At 38.8% G+C, this 25,698-nt stretch overlaps 1 pseudogene; it reads right to left on the bottom strand.

The window, feature by feature from the left end:
* Positions 1–13,299: 13,299 nt before the first annotated feature.
* On the bottom strand, positions 13,300–14,322 carry LOC113893627 (annotated as a pseudogene).
* Between the last annotated feature and the right edge of the window lie 11,376 nt (positions 14,323–25,698).

Here is a 25,698-nt window from a genome sequence, read left to right on the forward strand (position 1 = left end):
CCTGGATCCCTGGATGGCTTTCTCTAATGCCACCTCATCAGGAGAGGGTGCAGTTGGAAGGTTTTTTATAGGCTGGAAAGTGTGGAAATTCAAGTTTGAACCTTGGAGTGTGCTAGTGTGGATGACAGTAGGACCATAATTTTTTTCACAGTGCTTGACTGGAATAGAGTAGCTATTCACTAAAAGTTTGCTGTTTTGCTAGTTTGCCTTTTCTTGGATTTTTGCTGGAAAACAGGGTTTTGTGGTATGGACATTTTCCTGTTTGCACTGGTTAGCATTTTTGGCTTGCTGGATTCTTCAGCCCTGTGTCTCTGGGACAAGTGAGACAAAAAGAGAACACCCACCACTGTACTGAAAGGTTGTTGTTGAATCACGTGAAGACACCAGGATTCTTGGCCCCCAGAGGAGAAGAATTCAATCCAGGGCCAGATACGAGGCTTGATTGCTCAGAGCCTTTGTGTAATAAAGTTTTATTAAAGTATAAAGGAGATAGAGAAAGCTTCTGACATAGCCATCAGAAGGGGGCAGAAAGAGTACCCCCTTGCTAATGTTAGCAATGAAGTTATATACTCTCCAATGAATCCAAAGAATGTCTGGAGGTTGTAAAGACCTCACCAGACCTACTCCCATAATTTACATTTTAAGATAACAGAATTGGCCAGAAGGTTTAATCCAGAGACTGTCCTCAGGCAGGACACATTATTGTTATATAATTCTAAGGAATGTAGAGAAGGAAAAAAAAGTTTGTCCTTTCTTCCTCCTTGAAAACTCCAGACCGCTCTCTCCTTGGGGACCCCTAGACTTCTTATCAACCTGCCTAGGAAATGACTCTCTCAGTACCATTTTTCTGGTCCTGAGTTTTCCAATCAGTCTTATCCTCACCATCTTTCATTTTTCTTGTGGAACTTTTATATGTAATATTCAAGGATTTTGTTGCACTTAAGTGGGGAGAATAGGGAAAATACTTCATATAGTCCTAGAAATAGATTCATAAATTTTAGTTTTCATAGTTGATATTATTGAGTGCATAAGAAATGCCAAGGAATCTACAAACTGTTAAATAATCTATTAGAATATTTAATACAGTTTAGCTAATTTTCTTGAAAGTAGAAGACTATATGTATATAATTGAATTTATAGAAACCAATAAAGAATATAAAATAATATTTTTAAAAAGATAATTTCAACAGTATCAAAAATCAAATATTACGGAATAGGTCTAGCAAAAGACATTTAACAAAACTATGAAATATTGATACAAATAATAGACATATCCTGTTTAAGGATTAGAGAGCTTATATTGTAAGTGTGGCATTCTTCTTGAATTTACTTCTTTATTAATTAAAAAAACTTTTTGGCCATGGTGCATAGTATGCTGGATCTTGGTTCCCAACTGGTGGTTGAACACATGCCTGCTGCAGTGGAAGTGGAGTCTTAAACCAGTGAACTGCTAGGAAAGCCTCAAATTAATTTTTTTTAAATTTTATTTTATTTTTAAACTTTACAATATTGTATTAGTTTTGCCAAATATCGAAATGAATCCGCCACAGGTATACATGTGTTCCCCATCCTGAACCCTCCTCCCTCCTCCCTCCCCATACCATCCCTCTGGGTCGTCCCAGTGCACCAGCCCCAAGCATCCAGTATCGTGCATCGAACCTGGACTGGCGACTCATTTCATACATGATATTTTACATGTTTCAATGCCATTGTCCCAAATCTCCCCACCCTCTCCCTCTCCCACAGAGTCCATAAGACTGTTCTATACATCAGTGTCTCTTTTGCTGTCTCATACACAGGATTATTGTTACCATCTTTCTAAATTCCATATATATGCGTTAGTATACTGTATTGGTGTTTTTCTTTCTGGCTTACTTCACTCTGTATAATAGGCTCCAGTTTCATCCACCTCATGAGAACTGATTCAAATTTATTCTTTCTAATGGCTGAGTAATACTCCATTGTGTATATGGTCCATAGTTTCCTTATCCATTCATCTGCTGATGGACATCTAGGTTGCTTTCATGTCCTGGCTATTATAAACAGTGCTGCGATGAACATTGGGGTACACGTGTCTCTTTCCCTTCTGGTTTCCTCAGTGTGTATGCCCAGCAATGGGATTGCTGGGTCATAAGGCAGTTCTATTTCCAGTTTTTTTAAGGAATCTCCACAGTGTTCTCCATAGTGGCTGTACTAGTTTGCATTCCCACCAACAGTGTAAGAGGGTTCCCTTTTCTCCACACCCTCTCCAGCATTTATTGCTTGTAGACTTTTGGATCGCAGCCATTCTGACTGGCGTGAAATGGTACCTCATAGTGGTTTTGATTTGCATTTCTCTGATAATGAGTGATGTTGAGCATCTTTTCATGTGTTTGTTAGCCATCTGTATGTCTTCTTTGGAGAAATGTCTATTTAGTTCTTTGGCCCATTTTTTGATTGGGTCATTTATTTTTCTGGAGTTGAGCTATAGGAGTTGCTTGTATATTTTTGAGATTAGTTGTTTGTCAGTTGTTTCATTTGCTACTATTTTCTCCCATTCTGAAGGCTGCCTTTTCACCTTGCTAATAGTTTCCTTTGTTGTGCAGAAGCTTTTAAGTTTAATTAGGTCCCATTTGTATATTTTTGCTTTTATTTCCAATATTCTGGGAGGTGGGTCATAGAGGATCCTGCTGTGATGTATGTCAGAGAGTGTTTTGCCTATGTTCTCCTCTAGGAGTTTTATAGTTTCTGGTCTTACGTTTAGATCTTTAATCCATTTTGAGTTTATTTTTGTGCATGGTGTTAGAAAGTGGTCTAGTTTCATTCTTTTACAAGTGGTTGACCAGTTTTCCCAGCACCACTTGTTAAAGAGATTGTCTTTAATCCATTGTATATTCTTGCCTCCTTTGTCAAAGATAAGGTGTCCATACGTGGGTGGATTTATCTCTGGGCTTTCTATTTTGTTCCATTGATCTGTATTTCTGTCTTTGTGCCAGTACCATACTGTCTTGATAACTGTGGCTTTGTAGTAGAGCCTAAAGTCAGGTAGGTTGATTCCTCCAGTTCCATTCTTCTTTCTCAAGATCGCTTTGGCTTTTTGAGGTTTTTTGTATTTCCATACAAATTGTGAAATTATTTGTTCTAGTTCTGTGAAGAATACCGTTGGTAGCTTGATAGGGATTGCATTGAATCTATAAATTGCTTTGGGTAGTATACTCATTTTCACTATATTGATTCTTCTGATCCATGAACATGGTATATTTCTCCATCTATTAGTGTCCTCTTTGATTTCTTTCACCAGTGTTTTATAGTTTTCTATATATAGGTCTTTAGTTTCTTTAGGTAGATATATTCCTAAGTATTTTATTCTTTCCGTTGCAATGGTGAATGGAATTGTTTCCTTAATTTCTCTTTCTGTTTTCTCATTATTAGTGTATAGGAATGCAAGGGATTTCTCTGTGTTGATTTTATATCCTGCAACTTTACTATAATCATTGATTAGTTCTAGTAATTTTCTGGTGGAGTCTTTAGGGTTTTCTATATAGAGGATCATGTCATCTGCAAACAGTGAGAGTTTTACTTCTTCTTTTCCAATTTGGATTTCTTTTATTTCTTTTTCTGCTCTGATTGCTGTGGCCAAAACTTCCAAAACTATATTGAATAGTAATGGTGAAAGTGGGCACCCTTGTCTTGTTCCTGACTTTAGAGGAAATGCTTTCAATTTTTTCACCATTGAGGATAATGTTTGCTGTGGGTTTGTCATATATAGCTTTTATTATGTTGAGGTATGTTCCTTCTATTCCTGCTTTCTGGAGAGTTGTTATCATAAATGGATGTTGAATTTTGTCAAAGGCTTTCTCTGCATCTATTGAGATAATCATATGGTTTTTATTTTTCAATTTGTTAATGTGGTGTATTACATTGATTGATTTGCGGATATTGAAGAATCCTTGCATCCCTGGGATAAAGCCCACTTGGTCATGGTGTATGATCTTTTTAATGTGTTGTTGGATTCTGATTGCTAGAATTTTGTTAAGGATTTTTGCATCTATGTTCATCAGTGATATTGGCCTGTAGTTTTCTTTTTTTGTGGGATCTTTGTCAGGTTTTGGTATTAGGGTGATGGTGGCCTCATAGAATGAGTTTGGAAGTTTACTTTCCTCTGCAATTTTCCGGAAGAGTTTGAGTAGGATAGGTGTTAGCTCTTCTCTAAATTTTTGGTAGAATTCAGCTGTGAAGCCGTCTGGACCTGGGCTTTTGTTTGCTGGAAGATTTTTGATTACAGTTTCAATTTCCATGCTTGTGATGGGTCTGTTAAGATTTTCTATTTCTTCCTGGTCCAGTTTTGGAAAGTTGTACTTTTCTAAGAATTTGTCCATTTCTTCCACGTTGCCCATTTTATTGGCATATAATTGTTGATAGTAGTCTCTTATGATCCTTTGTATTTGTGTGTTGTCTGTTGTGATCTCTCCATTTTCATTTCTAGTTTTATTGATTTGATTTTTCTCCCTTTGTTTCTTGATGAGTCTGGCTAATGGTTTTTCAATTTTATTTATCCTTTCAAAGAACCAGCTTTTGGCTTTGTTGATTTTTGCTATGGTCTCTTTTGTTTCTTTTGCATTTATTTCTGCCCTAATTTTTAAGATTTCTTTCCTTCTATTAACCCTGGGGTTCTTCATTTCTTCCTTTTCTAGTTGCTTTATGTGTAGAGTTAGGTTATTTATTTGACTTTTTTCTTGTTTCTTGAGGTATGCCTGTATTGCTATGAACTTTCCCCTTAGGGCTGCTTTTACAGTGTCCCACAGGTTTTGGGTTTTTGTGCTTTAATTTTCATTCGTTTCTATGCAAATTTTGATTTCTTTTTTGATTTCATCTGTGATTTGTTGGTTATTCAGCAGCGTGTTGTTCAGCCCCCATATGTTGGAATTTTTAATAGTTTTTCTCCTGTAATTGAGATCTAATCTTACTGCATTGTGGTCAGAAAAGATGCTTGGAATGATTTCTATTTTTTTGAATTTACCAAGGCTAGATTTATGGCCCAGGATGTGATCTATCCTGGAAAAGGTTCCATGTGCGCTTGAGAAAAAGGTGAAATTCATTGTTTTGGGATGAAATGTCCTATAGATACCAATTAGGTCTAACTGGTCTATTGTATCATTTAAAGTTTGTGTTTCCTTGTTAATTTTCTGTTTATTTGATCTATCCATAGGTGTGAGTGGGGTATTAAAGTCTCCCACTATTACTGTGTTATTGTTAATTTCTCCTTTCATACTTGTTAGCATTTGTCTTACATATTGCAGTGCTCCCGTGTTGGGTGCACATATATTTATAATTGTTATATCTTCTTCTTGGATTGACCCTTTGATCATTATGTAGTGACCATCTTTGTCTCTTTTCACAGCCTTTGTTTTAAAGTCTATTTTATCTGATATGAGTATTGCTACTCCTGCTTTCTTTTGGTCCCTATTTGCATGGAAAATTTTTTTCCAGCCTTTCACTTTCAGTCTGTATGTGTCCCCTCCTTTGAAGTGGGTCTCTTGTAGATAACATATGTAGGGGTCTTGTTTCTGTATCCATTCAGCCAGTCTTTGTCTTTTGGTTGGGGCATTCAACCCATTTATGTTTAAGGTAATTACTGATAAGTATGATCCCGTTGCCATTTACTTTATTGTTTTGGGTTTGAATTTATATACCGTTTTTGTGTTTCCTGTCTAGAGAATATCCTGTAGTATTTGTTGGAGAGCTGATTTTGTGGTGCAGAATTCTGTCAGTTTTTGCTTGTCTGAAAAGCTTTTGATTTCTCCTTCATATTTGAATGAGATCCTTGCTGGGTACAATAATCTGAGCTGTAGGTTATTTTCTTTCATCTTTTTAAGTATGTCTTGCCATTCCCTCCTGGCTTGAAGAGTTTCTATTGAAAGATCAGCTGTTATCCTTATGGGAATTCCCTTGTGTGTTATTTGTTGTTTTTCCGTTGCTGCTTTTAATATTTGTTCTTTGTGTTTGATCTTTGTTAATTTGATTAATATGTGTCTTGGGGTGTTTCGCCTTGGGTTTATCCTGTTTGGGACTCTCTGGGTTTCTTGGACTTGGGTGATTATTTCCTTCCCCATTTTAGGGAAGTTTTCAACTATTATCTCCTCAAGTATTTTCTCATGGTGTTTCTTTTTTCTTCTTCTTCTGGGACCCCTATGATTCGAATGTTGTAGCGTTTAATATTGTCCTGGAGGTCTCTGAGATTGTCCTCATTTCTTTTAATTCGTTTTTCTTTTATCCTCTCTGATTCATTTATTTTTACCATTCTATATTCTAATTCACTAATCCTATCTTCTGCCTCTGTTATTCTACTATTTGTTGCCTCCAGAGTGTTTTTAATTTCATTTATTGCATTATTCATTATATATTGACTCTTTTTTATTTCTTCTAGATCCTTGTTAAACCTTTCTTGCATCTTCTCAATCCTTGTCTCCAGGCTATTTATCTGTGATTTCATTTTGATTTCAAAATTTTGGATCAATTTCACTATCATTATTTGGAATTCTTTATCAGGTAGATTCCCTATCTCTTCCTTTTTTGTTTGGTTTGGTGGGCATTTATCCTGTTCCTTTATCTGCTGGGTATTCCTCTGTCTCTTCATCTTGTTTAAATTGCTGAGTTTGGGGTGTCCTTTCTGTATTCTGGCAGTTTGTGGAGTTCTCTTTATTGTGGCATTTCCTCGCTGTGTGTGGGTTTGTACAGGTGGCTTGTCAAGGTTTCCTGGTTAGGGAAGCTTGTGTCTCTGTTCTGGTGGGTGGAGCTGTATTTCTTCTCTCTGGAGTGAAATGAAGTGTCCAGTAATGAGTTATGAGATGTCTATGGTTTGGGGGTGACTTTGGGCAGCCTGTATCTTGGAGCTCAGGGCTGTGTTCCTTTGTTGCTGGAGAATTTGCTTGGTATGTCTTGCCCTGGAACTTGTTGGCCCTTGTGTGGTGCTTCGTTTCAGTGTAGGTATGGAGGCATTTGATGAGCTCCTGTCAATTAATGTTCCTTGGAGTCAGGAGTTCCCTGGAGTCAGGGTTTGGACTTAAGCCTCCTGCTTCCAGTTATCAGTCTTATTTTTACAGTAGTTTCAAAACTTCTCCTTCTATACAGCACCATTGATAAAACATCTACATTACAGATGAAAAGTTTCTCTACCATGAGGGTCACCCAGAGAGGTTCACAGCATTACATGGAGAAGAGAAGAGGGAGGAGGGACTTAGAGGTGACCCGAATGAGATGAGATGGAATCAATAGAGGAGAGAGTGGGCTAGCCAGTAATCACTTCCTTATGTGCACTTCACAACTGGACCACTCAGAGATGTTCACAGAGTTACACAGAGAAGAGAAGGAGGAAAGAGACAGAGGTGGCCAGGAGGATAAAAGGGGGGAATGAAAAGGAGGGAGATAGATCCAGCCAGTAATCAGTTCCTTAAGTGTTCTCCACCATCTGGAACACACAGAGATTCATAGAGTTGGGTAGAGTAGAGAGGGGTTAGGGAGAAGACACAGGCGACCTGGTGGAGAAAAGGAGAGTCCAAAGGGAGAGAGAGCAGTCAAACCAGTGATCTCGCTCCCTAGTGAAAAATGAGTACTGAAGACTGGGTTCTTAAAGGTACAAAATTGGTAACAAATACATAAAAGCAAAAATTAAAAATCTAGAGTAGAGTTTGGAGTTTCAAAAATACGATGTTAAAGAAAAGAAGAAGGAAAAGAAAGAGAGAAAAAATGAATAAACAAAAACAAACAAGGTCGCAAAAATTATAAAGAAAATATAGGTACAAAATTGATAACTAATACCAAAAAGCAAAAGTTAAAAACCTAGAGTAGTTTGGAATTTCAAAAATACAGTGTTAAAAAAAGGAAGACGAAAAATAAAGAGCGAAAAACAAACAAACAAACAAAAACAAAGTCGCAAAAATTATAAAGAAAATACAGGTACAAAATTGATAACAAATACCAAGAAGCATAAATTAAAAATCTAGAGTAGAGTTTGGAATTTCAGATATACAATGTTATATAAAAGAAGAAGAGAAAGAAACAGAGAAAAAAAAAGTCACAGAAATTATAAAAAAAAAAAAAAACTATAGGTAAAAAATTGATAACAAATACCAAAAGGCTATAAATAAAAATCTAGAGTAGAGTTTGGAATTTCAAAAATACAATGTTAAAGAAAAGAAGAAGAAAAAAAAAAGGTCAAAAAATTTATAAAAAATGTATATATGAAGTTTGCTTTAAAAAAATAAGTTTTTTTTTGTTTTTTTGTTTTTTTTTTTTACAAAGTAATAGGTTATAAAAGTGAAAACTAAAGGAATAATAGAGGACTTAAAATTTTTTTAAAAAATTAAAAGAAAAAAAAAGAATGATTGTAAAAATAGTAAAAATATATCTAGGACTTTCTCTGGTTTTGTTGTGAGTATTGTGGGTTCAGTTCATTTTTGGCTAGTTCCTTGGTCTGACTTATATTTCTCAAGATCTATAGGCCCCTTCCTAATGTAGTCGGTACTAACCACAAGGTTTTAATCTATTGCCTGTAGCTTCCAAGGCGGTTCCCTCTGTTATAGCTTCTGTTTGCTGGTCTCTTCAGTGTCTGGTTTCTGCTCTGATCAAAGGGGACGGTGGCGGACACTTTTTTTTTTTTTTTTTTTAGGCTCACTTGTTCAGTTGCGCTGTGGGGAGGGAGGGAGGGATGCTGCAAACAAGTAACACTGGCGTGTGCTCACAGTGCCTCAGCCACACTGGATCTGCCCCAGCTCACGGCGCGTGTAGCCTCCCTGCCCACACTGCTCAGGCTCTAGGTTGCTCTGCCAGGAACCATCCGTGGCCGGCCCTGGGCTGCCTGCACCTCCCAGGTCCAAGCCGCTCGGGTTTAGGCACTCGGGTAATCCTCAGAGGCGCAGACTCGGTTGGGCCTGCGTTTTGTGCCCGTCCCAGGTCCGAGCAGCTCAGGTGATGAGGTGTTTGGCAAGCGCTATTGCTGAGACTTATCACCTCCCTGCCGCTAGGTTATCTAGGTGTACAACCGGCACACCTTCTCAGGCAGATGTTGACTGTCCAGACCCCCAAGAAGTTTTAGTTAGCAAAGAAGCCTGCTTACAGTTTTATAGATAATGTCTCTCTGGGGCTGCGATTGCCCCCTTCTGGCTCTGGCTGCCTGTTACCAGAGGGGGATGGTCTGCAGCTGGCTATCTCTGTTCAGTCCTTTGTTCTGTGCATGGGCCTGGCGGTGTCTTAGGTTAGGGCTGGCTTTTCGCGTGGTAGATATCCCACAGTCTTGTTTGCTAGCCCAAATTATTTCGCTCAGATAGGGCTCAGGGTATTCAGGCCAGATCCTTACTCTAAGCGATGCAGCCCACGCAGCGCCTCCCTGCCCAGCCCCTGCTTGCTAGTGGCGTGTGCAGGCGTCTGCGCTGCTTCTCCTCTGGGGGAGTTACCATAAGGCTCGCAATCTGCAGGTTTTAATTGTTTATTTATTTTTCCTACCTGTTATGTTGCCCTCTGTGCTTCCAAGGCTCGGCACAGATTTGGCAGTGAGAAGGTTTCCTTGTGTTTGGAAACTTCTCTCTTTTTAAGACTCCCTTCCTGGGATGAAACTCCGTCCCTCCCTCTTTTGTCTCTTTTTTTGTCTTTTATATTTTTTCCTACCTCCTTTCGAAGTCTTGGGTTGCTTTTCTGGGTGCCTGATGTCCTCTGCTGGCATTCAATAGTTGTTCTGTGGAATTTACTCGGCCTTTAAATGTTCTTTTGATGAATTTGTGGGGGAGAAAGTGTTCTCCCTGTCCTACTCCTCCGCCATCTTCGGAAATACCTCAAATTAATTTTTAAATTCATTGCAATCCCATTCAAAAATCTTAACAAATTTTTAAATAAAGTTGACAAACTGACATAAGTTTACATAATTCTTCACACATCTGTAAGTAAGCCAGGCACTCCTAACAAAGGACAAGATTGTAAAACTTGCTCTACCAGTCATCAATAGTTACAAACCTATAGTAATTTAGAGAGTGTAATGCCATGCTACAGAAAGAAAAGCAGATATATAGAATAAAGTTATGTCCTATACTATTTTCTTGGGCTCCACAATCATTGCAGATGGTGATTGCAGCCTTGAAATTAAAAGACACTTGCTCCCTGGAAGAAAAACTATGACCAACACTTACAGCATATTAAAAAATGGAAATAATACTTTACCAATAAAGTCCATATAGTCATATTATGATTTTTCTGGTAGTCATGTATGGATGTAAGAGTTGGAACATAAAGAAAGCTGAGCACTAAAGAATTGATCCTTTTGAACTGTGGTGTTGGAGAAGACTCTTGAGAGTCCTTTGGACAGCAAGGAGATCAAACCAGTCCATCCTAGAGGAAATCAGTCCTGAATATTCACTGGAAGCACTGTTGCTGAAGTTGAAGCTCCAATACTTTGGCCACCTGATACGAAGAACTGACTCACTGGGAAAAACCCTTATGATAACCCTGAAATATTGAAGGCAGGAGAAAGGGACGACAGAGGATGAGATGGTTGGAGGGCATCACTGACTTGATGGACATGAGTTTGAGCAAGCTTCGAGAGTTGGTGATGGACAGTGAAGCCTGGTGTGCTGCATAGAGCCCATGGGGTTGCAAAGAGTTGGACATGACTGAGCGACTAAACTGACTGAATTGATGGAACAAAGTGGAGATATCCATTCACAAATAAAGACTATTTAATGATATATCAAGGTATTGACTAGGTGATCCTGTTTCCAATAATTGGGCTTGGACACTGGTCCTAGTTTTTCTTTCCTAGCTTGATGTTGCCTTAATAGACAGAAGTAGTGTTTGTTGTAAGGTGTAGGCAACCTATGTTAATTTTGTGGTCTGAAGTGCTTAGCTATCACATGAAAAAAGATAATTTGATCCCTATGATACCATACATAAATAACTTCTTCATGGATTGTAGACCTAAATGCAAAAAGCAAACTGACAAAGATTTAGTATTAATGTAATGTTTACCCAAGCTAATTCTGTGTTTATGATAAAAGAAGAGTATTATAATTCAGTTATATTTATAGAAATGTAAGGTAAAATCTCTTGCTGTGGAAATACTATCTTCCCTTTTTCCTACCGTATATTTCTATACAAAAGCACACAATTACACACATATATAGTCATTTTGAAAGTGAATATACCTGACAACTATAATTCATGGATATATTATTTCTGATTATATTCAATTTGAACTTTGACTGCTTTTTAAAAGTCACCTCAAAACTAATTATCCTTTATTGTCAAGCTTATAATTTTTATTTCTTGTCTACTGATGCTGCTACTTAACTGATGATTTTATTTTCTCCTTCCATCTCACATGGTTCTTCATAACATATCTATATTCCCCATTCCTATGAATGGTGTAATCTCTCTAATCCTTTCACATAACATCTTTTCTTTCAAATATCTTAAAATATCTATTGCTAGAGAAATGTTTCAATTATATGACATATAATATATGTCACATATTATATATTTTATATATATATATATCTAAGAAGAATTTCTATGATAAATGATTGTAAGAAGACACAAACAGTGAAAGGGAAATATGAGAAGCATTAAAAAAAACTCTTAACTAAACACATTTAATTGATTTAATTCAATATTTCAGAATTAATTCATTTAGCAAGCTCAATTTAAATATATGCACTGTGAACACTGTACAGAAACAAATGTAAGAGATTTTTTAAACCTCAAATAAATAGTTTGCTCACTAGAGGTGCATTTTACTAACCAATATGACATTTGAACCCATATTTCAACTCTTGTTTCACATAGTGTTTTTTATGTGGCTGTCATTGTTGCTGCATTTCCATCCTGCAAGATTACCGCCCTTAAGTTAGACAACTAGAAATTTGTTATGTAATCAATAAATTGATTGCAAGTTATTTAAATACTATAGATACAAACTTTATAGTAGATTTTAAAACCAAGAATTTAAGATCAAGAATTATTTTAAAAACTAATGCTTTCAGTTGGTGATTTATAAAATATGAATGATCACCAGAAGATGGATCATTAGCACCATGGACCTGTTAAATAAAAGTGAATTCTGCTTACAGGGAAATTTTAATGTCATACACTCCAAATGGCTAATAATTTGTCACTTTGCTAAGACAAATACAGCAAAGACTGTTAAAAGAGAAAGGCAAGGCAAATGTGAGTTGCACTGATGCAAGTGATACCTCTTTTTCTTGGACTATATTTCATGATTAAAGCTCTTCTGAAGTAAAAAAAAAAAAAAAAAGACAAATATGTAGGGTGCCTGGGCCAACTTAAGAAAGGCACATTAGTGTCTGTTCAGTTCAGTTCAGTCGCTCAGTCATGTCCAACTTTTTGCGACCCCACAAACCACAGCACACCAGCCCTCCCTGTCCATCACTGCTCCCGGAGTTTACCCAAACTCATATCCATTGATTCGGTGATGCCATCCAACCGTCTCATCCTCTGTCCTCCCCTTCTCCTCCTGCCCTCAATCTTTCCCAGTATCAGGGTCTTTTCAAATGAGTCAGTTCTTTGCATCAGGTGGTCAAATTATTGGAGTTTCAGCTTCAACATAAGTCCTTCCAATGAATACTCAGGACTGATCTCCTTTAGGATGGACTGGTTGGATCTCCTTGCAGTCCAAGGGACTCTCAAGAGTCTTCTCCAACACCACAGTTCAAAAGCATCAATTCTTCAGCGCTCAGCTCTCTTTATAGTCCAACTCTCGCATCCATACATGACTAGTGGAAAAACCATAGCCTTGGCTAGACAGACCTTTGTTGACAAAGTAATGTCTCTGCTTTTTAATATGCTGTCTAGGTTCATCATAACTTTCCTTCCAAGGATTAAGCGTCTTTTAATTTCATGGTTGCAGTCACCATCTTCAGTGATTTTGGAGCCCCCCCCAAAATAAAGTCAGCCACTGTTTCCACTGTTTCCCCATCTATTTCCCAGGAAGTGATGGGACTGGATGCCATGATCTTAGTTTTCTGACTGTTGAGCTTTAAACCAACTTTTTCACTCTCCTCTTTCACTTTCATCAAGAGGCTCTTAAGTTCTTCTCTTTCTGCCATAATGGTGGTGTCACCTGCATATCTGAGGACATTGATATTTCTCCCAGCAATCTTGATTCCAGCTTGTGCTTCAATGAGTCCAGCATTTCTCATGATGTACTCTGCATATAAGTTAAATATGCAGGTGACAATATACAGCCTTGATGTACTCCTTTTCCTATTTGGAACCAGTCTGTTGTTCCATGTCCAGTTCTTTTTTTTGTTTGTTTCAGCTGTTTTAAGTCAAAGATCTTTATTTTTGGCTTCTTTTTAAAGAAAGCTCTTCTAAGAATTACATATGAAAGATCACGCGTAAATCACACTTCTTCCATGGATTAATAAAAATACAGTTTTCATGATTTGTAAATATCTGTTTTTAGGGGATCCAGAGAGCTGGAAAAATGCTGCTGGGTTTTTCTGGCCTACCACTGAATTGTCTATAAGTCAGTTAGAAGGACGCATGTGTATCGTGGGTACGTTATTTCCCACCAAGAGAAACAGAGCCTCAGCATCTGGACCGTGCTTATCTCAGGAAATTGGCAGTGACTGGCTCTGAAGGGAAGTTGGTTCTGCTGGAGCGGCACGGGGGCACTGCTTCCTCCCAGGGGAAGTGGGCACAGATGCAGACCCCCGCGGAGCTTGGGGCACAGCCAGTGACTCATTCACTGCTCTTCACCAGCCAAACCTCGTTGCGATGTCCGTAGGGCTTCATGGGAGGGTCATACCCAGTGCAGAAGTAGAAGTCAGTCTGGTACTTGGCTGTGCTCTCCAGGGCGGACCGCAGCTGGATGGCTTGGGCAGCGTAATCAGCTGCCTTAGCATAACCACCAAACTGCGTGGAATAGACAGTGATGCCTTCCCTGTCTTCGATCTTAATGCTGTCATCGCTGGGAGCTGGTGGGTCGCTTTGAAACTTGTTTGGAATCCAGAACCAGACTTTTAATTTCTTCTGTAGGTCCCCATCGTCACTGGGGAACACAGCAAAGGAAATAGGAACTGTCATCCCCATTCCGAGTCCCTTATCATTGGAGCCTCCCACATACTTCATGACTTTCGGCATTGCCTCCCTCAGAGCCTCATCCACAGGCTTATCTGTCACTTCCACTGTGGCAAACTTCCCGCCTTCACAGGCCCTCTCCTCATAGAAGACATCTCCCTTGCTCCCTTTGCTCAGGACCTGCCAAGGCCAAGTCTCTACGCTCCCGAACAGCGAGTTCTTGATCATGCCCAACATGGTGTCGCCGTGGTGCTCAGGACACACGGGGAAACACGGGGTAGGGGAAAAGGGTCCATGTCCAGTTCTAACTGTTGCTTTCTGACCTGCATACAGGTTTCTCAAGAGGCAGGTCAGGTGGTCTGGTATTCCCATCTCTTGAAGAATTTTCCACAGTTTATTGTCATCCACACAGTCAAAGGCTTTGGCATAGTCAATAAAGCAGAAATAGATGTTTTCCTGGAACTCTCTTGCTTTTTTGATGATCCAGTGGATGTTGGCAATTTGATCTCTGGTTCCTCTGCTTTTTCTAAAACCAGCTTGAACATCTGGAAGTTCATGGTTCACATATTGCTGAGGCCTGGCTTGGAGAATTTTGAGCATTACTTTACTAGCATGTGAGATGAGTGCAATAGTTTGAACATTCTTTGGCACTGCCTCTCTTTGGGATTGGAATGAAAACTGACCTTTATTAGTCTTGTGGCCACTGCTGAGTTTTCCAAATTTGCTGGCATACTGAGTGCAGCACTTTCACAGTATCATCTTTTAGGATTTGAAATAGCTCAACTGGAATTCAGTCACCTCCACTGGCTTTGTTCATAGTGATGCTTCCTAAGGCCCACTTGACTTCACACTCCAGGATGTCTGACTCTAGGTGAGTGATCACACCATCATGATTATCTGGGCCATGATTATTAATGTCTGTAGGTAATATAATTGTCCAGGACTAATAGAACAAATTCAGCTGAAGCAGTGCTGTATAAATTGGGCTTTATAGCTAAATCTTTTGTGTAAACCTATGGCAGTAGGAAATTTACTAAGAGAAAAGAATTACACTGTATTTTCCCCTATCTATAGAAAGAAACACTTCAGTTATCTTAAACGCTAATACACCTGTAGTTAATCAATAAATTAGTCCTTGAACAAAATACTTTTATTGTTTGCAAGGTTCCAAACACTGTGACGGGTGTGTCGTACAGGACACAGAGAAATCTGTGATCTAATCACAGTTCTCTAAGACCCAACAACATAGATAGGAGAAATAATCCCACAAATCTAAATACAATAAAGATTGGAAAAGCATGTAAGGCAGTAATAGAAATATGTGCTAATGTCATACTAGATAATTTGCAAAATGAATGGTTTAGTTTAAAATTTTTATAGAAAAAATAAATAATTTCTGGCTACAGCAGTAGTAGACATTTCTCAGAGAGGAAGAGGGGAGTGGGTAGAAACTGAAGGTAGAAATAAGTTAATTATATCATTACATATGATATATCTTAGATGATTACACATGTAGAAGAATGTGTATGTGAAAACTGTTAGTAAGAAGAGCTGGATAACTTAGAAAATGTAAACAGTGATTGTTGTTTTGTTCAGTCACTGAGTTGTGTCTGTCTCTTTGCAACACCATAGACTGCAGCCCACCAGGCTTTCCTGTCCTTCACTATTTCCTGGAATTTGCTCAAACTCATGTCCATTGAGTCCATGATGCCATCCAACCACCTCATCCTCTGTTGTCCCCTTATCCTCCTGCCCTCAATCTTTCCCAGCATTAGTCTTTTCCAATGAGTCAGCTCTTCGCATCAGGTGGCCAAAGTTTTCGAGTTTTAACTTCAGTATCAGTCCTTCCAATGAATATCCAGGTTTAATTTCCTTTAGGATTGATTCGTTTAATCTCCTGCAGTCCAAGGGACTCTCAGGGGTCTTCTCCAGCACCACAGTTAGAAAGCATCAATTCTTAGGCACTCAGCCTTTTTTCTGGTCCTACTCTCACATCTGTACATGACTACTGGAAAGACCATAGTTTTGACTATACAGACCTTTGTCAGCTAAGTGGTGTGTCTGCTTTTTACTATTCTGTCTAGTTTTGTCATAGCTTTTCTTCCAAAGAACAAGCGTCTTTTAATATGACTGCAGTCACCACCTGCAGTGATTTTGGAGCCTTAGAAAATGCAGATTTGGTAGTGTTTCACTATTTTTATGAAAGACTTTATATTTGAAATTATTTTTTTAATTGTTTACAGGAGTTGACACATAAAATCATCAGACTTGAAGATTTTTGTTGTTTGTTCTGTTTTGTAAGGGAAGATTTTTGATGACAATTTCAAGTTTTTTAAAAGATATAAGGCAATTTTCTGTGACATTTTAAATTGCAATTTCAAGGATTTTGGCCATTTCATTGGAATTGCTAAATTTGTTGGCTCATTAAATGTTTTTATTATCCTTTTCATGTCTACAAGATATGCAATAATAGTTACTCTTTCATTCCTGACATTGAAGACATGAGGGCAACCAGCAAAAAAGAGAAATAAATATGCAAATGTATATTATATTCTATAATATCTAACCTTTCACTTCTACTGAGATGAAGTGAATGTGATTTGTCAGTGGGAATTTGCTGGAAACTTGAGAGCATTTCTGTTTTCTCCACTCAGGCCATTGTTATTGGCATATCTTTTGAAATAACCTTCTCTTCTCTTCTTAGTTCTTACACTTCTTCCTGCCTGGAGATAACTCATGTTCTAGTTACTAGAGTATTTTTTTTCAGGTTCTTCAAAAATCTTTGGTAATTTGAATATTTTAGCCTAGATGTTGCATATCTCTGAGAAAGTCTATTCCAGATAATTTGGGCAATTCCTCTTTATCAGGGAGTATCAAATCTATACTAATTAAATTTTAGTAATTTTAACTGTACCTCAATTTTATTAACTTTACAATGAAATAATATTTATACTTATCACATAAAGTAGTTGCAAAAAAATAGCTTATACATGTAAAACACTTATAATAGTGCATGGCTTAAAGTTGGTGCTTAACAAATGTGAGCTGTTATACCTCACTGATCTTTTATAATCCAATTGCTGGCAAAGAACTGATATCATCATAATTATGGAGACCAGTTAGGATTTATTTTCTGAGTTAAAAAATGGTAGCCACTGCCTCCTGAAACACCAGGGCTACATGGAAGAGCCTATTGATTCTGATTGCTGTAAGGATGGATGAAGTGAGGAATTGTCTATGGGCTGGTAAACCATAACGATCTGAAGTGATTACTGCAAAATATTTATCAAAAAGAAATCTTTTCTGTTTATCTTCGTGTTCAAGTCTGGAACTTTACGTTCCTAGCTTACGTTTATCTTAGTTTCCTAACAGGAAATTTTAAAACCACACCAGGTAACTAGAAAAAAATTTAAAGCACTATTGTCCAAACACCATAGACATTTTCTATAGCAGAGAATTTAAGGAAATGGGTGGGGAGCAACAAAACCAGATAAAAGGAACCAAAATAAGGATAGTTCATATCAGTAATACAAGCCAGAAACTGAGAGGTTTAACATGTCTTGTGATACAAGTGGTAGACCCTTAGGTAGGAAATCACAAATGGATGATTCATTTAGCAAATATTTAATGAGCACCTACGTTATGCATAACACTGAAATAGGTCCTTGGGATACAGAATTGGCAAAGCAACCATGACACCTATGCTTATAAAGAGTACACAGACTGTCAAGTAAGGCAGATATTTAGTAATTTAGTTTTGTCTCTTTTACTCATTGTAGTCAAAGTTTTAATATGTTCCTGATTATAAAAGACCCTTCTGGTATCACTGATTTTTCTCTATTGTTTTCCTATTCTCCATTTCTTCTCATATTTCATTATTTCCTTCTATCATCTTGCTGTAGATTTGGTTGGCTGCTCTATTTCTAATATCTTCTGGGTGAAAGGTAGGTTATTGAGTTGGATCTCTCTTCTTTTTTTTACTATAGGTGTTTACATCACTACATTTCCCTCTCAGTTCAGTTCATTCAGTTCAGTCACTCAGTTGTGTCCGACTCTTTGCGACCGCATGAATCGCAGCACGCCAGGCCTCCCTGTCCATCACCACCTCCTGGAGTTCACTCAAACTCATGTCCATGGAGTCGGTGATCCCATCCAGCCATTTCATCTTCTGTTGTCCCCTTCTCTTCCTGGCCCCAATCCCTCCCAGCATCAGACTCTTTTCCAATGAGTCAACTCATCGCATGAGGTGGCCAAAGTACTGGAGTTTCAGCTTTAGCATCATTCCTTCCAAAGAACACCCAGGGATGATCTCCCTTAGAATGGACTGGTTGGATCTCCTTGCAGTCCAAGGGATTCTCAAGAGTCTTCTCCAACACCACAGTTCAAAAGCATCAATTCTTCGGCGCTCAGCCTTCTTCACAGTCCAAGTTTCTCAAGAGGCAGGTCAGGTGGTCTGGATTGCCCATCTCTTGAAGAATTTTCCACAGTTTATTGTGATCCACACAGTCAAAGGCTTTGGCATAGTCAATAAAACAGAATAGATGTTTTTCTGGAACTCTCTTGCTTTTTCCATGATCTAGTGGATGTTGGCAATTTGATCTCTGGTTCTTCAGCCTTTTCTAAAACCAGCTTGAACATCTGGAAGTTCACAGTTCACGTATTGCTGAGGCCTGGCTTGGAGAATTTTGAGCATTACTTTACTAGCGTGTGAGATGAGTGCAATTGTGTGGTAGTATGAGAATTCTTTGGCATTGCCTTTCTTTGGGATTGGGATGAAAATGGACCTTTTCCAGTCCTGTGGCCATTGCTGAGTTTTCCAAATTTGCTGGCATATTGAGTGAAGCACTTTCACAGCATCATCTTTCAGGACTGGAAATAGCTCAACTGGAATTCCATCACCTCCACTAGCTTTGTTCATAGTGATGCTTTCTAAGGCCCACTTGACTTCACATTCCAGGATGTCTGGCTCTAGGTGAGTGATCATGCCATCGTGATTATCTTGGTCATTAAAATCTTTTCTATACAGTTCTTCTGTGTATTCTTGCCACGTCTTGTTAATATCTCCTGCCTCTGTTAGGTCCATACCATTTCTGTTCTTTATTGAGCCCATATTTGCATGAAATGTCCCTTTGGTATTTCTAAAATGAAGAGATCTTTCTTGAAGTGATCTCTAGTCTTTCCCATTCTGTTGTTTTCCTCTATTTCTTTGCACTGATCACTGAGGAAGGCTTTCTTATCTCTTTTTGCTATTCTTTGGAACTCTACATTCAGATGCTTATATCTTTCCTTTTCTCCTTTGCTTTTTGCTTCTCTTCTTTTCACACCTATTTGTAAGGCCTCCCCAGACAACCATTTTGCTTTTTTGCATTTCTTTTCCATGGGGATGGTCTTGATCCCTGTCTCCTGTACAATGTCATGAACCTCAGTCCATAGTTCATCAAGCACTCTATCTATCAGGTCTACTCCCTTAAATCTATTTCTCACTTCCACTGTATAATCATAGGGATTTGATTTAGGTCATACCTGAATGGTCTAGTGGGTTTTCCCTACTTTCTTCAATTTAAGTCTGAACTTGGCAATAAGGAGTTCATGATCTGAGCCACAGTCAGCTCCCAGTCTTGTTTTTGCTGACTGTATAGAGCTTCTCCATCTTTGGCTGCAAAGAATATAATCAATCTGATTTTGGTGTTGATCTGCCTCTTGAGAAATTTGTATGCAGGTCAGGAAGCAACAGTTAGAACTGGACATGGAACAACAGACTGGTTCCAAATAGGAAAAGGAGTTCATCAAGGCTGTATATTGTCACCCTGCTGATTTAACTTATATGCAGAGTACATCATGAGAAATGCTGGACTGGAAGAAACACAAGCTGGAATCAAGATTGCTGGGAGAAATATCAGTTACCTCAGATATGCAGATGACACCACCCTTATGGCAGAAAGTGAAGAGGAACTAAAAAGCCTCTTGATGAAAGTGAAAGGAAGAAAGTGAAAAAGTTGGCTTAAAGTTCCACATTAAGAAAACGAAGATCATGGCATTTGGTCCCATCACTTCATGGGAAATAGATGGGGAAACAGTGGAAAGAGTGTCAGTCTTTGTTTTTCTGGGCTCCAAAATCACTACAGATTGTGAGTGCAGCCATGAAATTAAAAGATGCTTACTCCTTGGAAGGAAAGTTATGACCAACCTAGATAGCATATTGAAAAGCAAAGATACTACTTTGCCAAAAAAGGTTCATCTAGTCAAGGCTATGTTTTTTCCAGTGGTCATGTATGGATGTGAGAGTTGGACTGTGAAGAAGGTTGAGCGCTGAAGAATTGATACTTTTGAACTGTGGTGTTGGAGAAGACTCTTGAGAATCCCTTGGACTACAAGGAGATCCAACCAGTCCTTTCTAAAGGAGATCAGCCCTGGGATTTCTTTGGAAGGAATGATGCTAATGCTGAAACTCCAGTACTTTGGCCACCTCATGCAAAGAGTTGATTCATTGGAAAAGACCTTGATGCTGGGAGGGATTGGGGGCAGGAGGAGAAGGGGATGACAGAGGATGAGATGGCTGGATGGCATCACTGACTCGATGGACGTGAGTCTCAGTGAACTCCGGGAGTTGATGATGGACAGGGAGGCCTGGCGTACTGCGATTCATGGGGTCACAAAGAGTCAGACACGACTGAGCAATTGATCTGATCTGATCTGATCTGGTGATGTCCATAACTTGTTCCAGTATATCCTGGTGAGTGGTGGCTGCACGGTGCTGGGGTGGCCAGTGGCTGAGAGGAGATACCCCATGTCCACGGTCAGGAGTGGCGGTTGTGAGAGATACCCCACATTCAAGGTAAGAGAAAGCCCGGTAAGACAGTAAGTGCTGAAAGAGGACATCAGGGGTCAGACAGGCTGAAACCACAATCACAAAAACTACCCAATCTGATCACATGGATCACAGCCTTGTCTAACTCAATGAAACTAAGCCATGCTGTTTAGGGGCACCCAAGATGGACAGGTCATAGTGGAGAGTTCTGACAACATGTGGTCCACTGGGGAAGGGAATGGCAAGCCAATTCAGTATTCTTGCCTTGAGAACCCCATGAATAGTATGAAAATGCAAAAAGATAGGACACTTAAAGATGAACTCCCTGGTCAGTAAGTACCCGATATGCTACCAGAGATCAGTGGAGAAATAACTCCAGAAAGAATGAAAGGACAGAACCAAAGCAAAAATACCACCCAGTTGTGGATGTGACTGGTGAAAGAAGCAAGGTCCGATGTTGTAAAGAGCAATATTGCATAGAACCTGAAATGTTAGGTCCATGAATCAAAGCAAATTGGAAGTAATCAAACAGGAGATGGCAAGGGTAAATGTCGACGCTCTAGGAATCAGCAAGTTAAAATGGACTGGAATGGGTGAATTTAACTTAGATGACCATTATATCTACTACTGTGGGCAGGGATCCCTTAGAAGAAATGGAGTAGCCATCATAGTCAACAAAAGAGTCCAATACTTGGATGCATTCTCTGTTTATTTTCAAGGCAAACCATTCAATATCATGGTAATCCAAATCTATGCCCAGATCACTAATGCTGAAGTGCAATGGTTCTATGAAGACCTACAAGACCTTTCAAAACTAACACCCAAAAAAGATGTCCTTTTCATTATAGGAGACTGGAATGCAAAAGTAGGAAGTCAAGAAACACCTGCAGTAATAGGCAAATTTGGCCTTGGAGTACAGAATGAAGCAGGGCAAAGGCTAATAGAGTTTTGTCAAGAGAACACACTGGTCATAGCAAACACCCTCTTCCAACAACACAAGAGAAGACTCTACACATGGACATCACCAGATGGTCAACACTGAAATCAGATTGATTATATTCTTTGCAGCCAAAGATGGAGAAGCTCTATACAGTCAGCAAAAACAAGACCAGGAGCTGACTGTGGCTCAGATCACGAGCTCCTTATTGCCAAATTCAGACTTAAATTGAAGGAAGTGGGAAAACCACTATACCATTCAGCTATGACCTAAATCATATGCCTTATGATTATACTGTGGAAGTGACAAATAGATTTAAAGGACTAGATCTGATAGACAGAGTGCCTGATTATCTACAGACAGAGGTTTGTGGCACTGTACAGGAGACAGGGATCAAGACAAATCCCAAGAAAAAGAAATTCCAAAAAGCAAAATGGCTGTCTGAGGAGGACTTACAAATATCTGTGAAAAGAAGAGAAGCAAAAAGCAAAGGAGAAAAGGAAAGATATACCAATTTTAATGCAGAGTTACAAAGAATAGCAAGGAGAGATAAGAAAGCTTTCCTCAGTGATCAGTGCAAAAAAATACAGGAAAACAATAGAGTGGGAAAGACTAGAGATCTATTCAAGAAAATTAGATACCATCATGTAAAGATGGGCTCAATAAAGGACAGAAATGGGATGGACCTAACAGAAGCAGAAGATAGTAAGAAGAGGTGGCAAGAATACACAGAAGAACTATACAAAAAAAGATCTTCACGACCCAGATAATCATGATGGTGTGACCACTCACCTAGAGCCAGACATACTGGAATGTGAAGTCAAGTGGGCCTTAGGAAGCATCACTATGAACAAAGCTAGTGGAGGTGATGGAATTGCAGTTGAGCTATTTCAAATCCTAAAAGATGATACTGTGAAAATGCTGCACTCAGTATGTCAGCAAATTTGGAAAACTCAGCAGTGGCCACAAGACTAATAAAGCTCAGTTTTCATTCCAATCCCAAAGAAAGACAATGCCCAAGAATGTTCAAACTACTGCACAGTTGCCCTCATCTTACATGCTAGCAAAGTAATGCTCAAAATTCTCCCAGCCAGGCTTCAACAATACATGAACCGTGAATTTACAGATGTTTAAGCTAGTTTTAAAAAAGGCAGAGGAACCAGAGATCAAATTGCCAACATCCACTGGATCATGGAAAAAGCAAGAGATTTCCAGAAAAATATCTATTTCTGCTTTATTGACTATGCTAAAGCCTTTGACTGTGTGGATCACAACAAACTGGAAAATTCTTCAAGAGATGGGAATACCAGACTACCTGACCTGCCTCTTGAGAAACCTGTATGCAGGTTAGGAAGCAACAGTTAGAACTGGACATGGAACAACAGACTGGTTCCAAATAGGAAAAGGAGTACATCAAGGCTGTATATTGTCACCTGCATATTTAACTTATATGCAGAGTACATCATGAGAAATGCCAGGCTGGATGAAGCACAAGCTGGAGAAAAGATTGCTGGGAGAAATATCAATGACCTCAGATATGCAGATGACACCACCCTTATGTCAGAAAGTGAAGAAGAACTAGAGAGCCCCTTCATGAAAGTGAAAGAGGATAGTGAAAAAGTTGGCTTAAAGCTCAACAGTCAGAAAACTAAGACCATGGCATCTGGTCCCATCACTTCATGGCAAATGGATTGTGAAACAGTGGAAACAGTAGCTGACTTTATTTTGGGGGCCTCCAAAATCACTGCAGATGGTGATTGCAGCCATGAAATCAAAAGACGCTTACTCCTTGGAAGGAAAGTTATGACCAACCTAGACAGCATATTAAAAAGCAGAGACAATACTTTGCCAATAAAGGTCTGTCTAGTCAGCGCTATTGTTTTTCCAGTAGTCATTTATGGATGTGAGATTTGGACTATAAAGAAAACTGAGCCCAGAAGAATTGATGCTTTTGAATTGTGGTGTTGGAGAAGACTCTTGAGAGTCCCTTGGACTGCAAGGAGATCCAACCAGTCCATCCGAAAGGAGATCAGTCCTGAGTGTTCATTGGAAGGACTGATGCTGAAGCTGAAAGTCCAATACTTTGGCCACCTGATGCGAAGAGCTGACTCATTTGAAAAGACCCTGATGCTGGGAAAGATTGAGGGCAGAAGGAGAAAGTGATGACAGAGCATGAGATGGTTGGATGGCATCACTGACTCAGTGGACATGGGTTTGGGTGGACTCCATGACGTGGGTTTGATGGACAGGGAGGCCTGGAATGCTGTGGTTCATGGGGCCGCAAAGAGTCAGACATGACTGAGCAATGCTATATATAGAAAAACCCTAAAAATTCCACCTCCAAATCCTGCTAGAAGTAGTAAGTGAATTTGGCAAAGTTACAGGATACAGAATCAATATATAGAAATGTCTGGCATTTTTACATACTAATAACAAGCTATCCAAAAGAGAAAATAAGTTCCATTTCAACTACCCAGAAAGAATAAAAGACCTAGGAACAAACTTATCCAAGTAGGTAAAAGGTTTGTACTTAAAGCTATAAGGTATTGGTGAAAGAAATTGAAGAAAACACAAATAAATGGAAAATATTCTGTGCTCATAGATTGGGAACTAATATTGTTAAAATGTCTGTAACCCAAAAAGTGAAGTCGCTCAGTCATGTCCAACTCTTTGTGACCCCATGGACTATAGCCTCCCAGGCTCCTCAGTCCATGGCATTTTCCAGGCAAGAGTGCTGGAGTGAGTTGCCATTTCCTTCTCCAGGGGATCTTCCCAACCCAGGGATCGAACCTGGGTCTCCAGCACTGCAGCCAGACGCTTTACCGTCTGAGCCACCAGGGAAGCCAAAAACAGACTACAACTACAATGCAGTGCTTATCAAGATACTCATGACATTTTTCACAAAACTGGAACAAATAATTCTAAAGTTTGTATGGAATCAAAAAGACCATGAATAGTCAAAGCAATCTTGAGAAAGAACAACAATGCTGAAAATATTACTCAGCCTGATGTTGAACCATACTACAAAACAATGAGAAACTGCTATATATACTATAGTTATATAGTGTGGTACCAACACAAAAAGAGACACAGAGATTGCTCAAACAGAACTGAGAGGCCAGAAATAAACATCTACATATGTGGGCATTAGCCTGAGGGAAACATTCAGAGGTAGAAAGACAAATATCATATGATTTCACTTATATGTGGAATCAAAAAAATTTAGCAACAAACAAAAATAAACAAAAACAAACTTATAGGTATAGCAGTCAGATTATTGGTTACCAGAGGGGAAGGTGATGGTGGGATGGGTTAAATGACTGAAGAAGGGCAACTGCATGATGATGGTTAGTATTTAGTGATCACTCTGTTGTGTACATATACATTGAATTATAATGCTGTACACCTGAAATTTATGTAATTATAATTAAAAACTTTCTACTCCTTTCCATCCCTCCCCCTCTGGTGCTCCTATATGCCTACATAGATTTGCTTGTTAGTGTTCCAAACCTCTGTGAGGTTTTTCTTCTTCTTTTTTTTCTTCTCTTTCCCAGACTGGATACTCTCAGTCAATTTACTCTCAAGTTCATTGATTCTTTAGCCAAAACCACTGTTATGCCCTGCTAGTCAGTTTTTAGTTTCACTTCTTGTAATTTTCAACTCCAGAAATTCTATTTGTTTCTTTTGTGTATTTTTGTTTCTCTGTATCTTTACTGAGATTTTCTACTTGCTAAGACATTATTCTCATACATGCTTGAGAGCATGGTTGCCTTATTCCTTTGAAAATATTTAAAATAGCCAACTGAAAAGCTTTGTGTTAATATTTGTATAGAGCCTTGTCAGTCAGAAGTGAGAATTTAGTGCCTTATCACGTCTTTCTTGAACATGT

The sequence above is a fragment of the Bos indicus x Bos taurus genome, chromosome 5 (assembly GCF_003369695.1).
Source record: "Bos indicus x Bos taurus breed Angus x Brahman F1 hybrid chromosome 5, Bos_hybrid_MaternalHap_v2.0, whole genome shotgun sequence".
NCBI classification, from domain to species: Eukaryota; Metazoa; Chordata; class Mammalia; order Artiodactyla; family Bovidae; genus Bos; species Bos indicus x Bos taurus.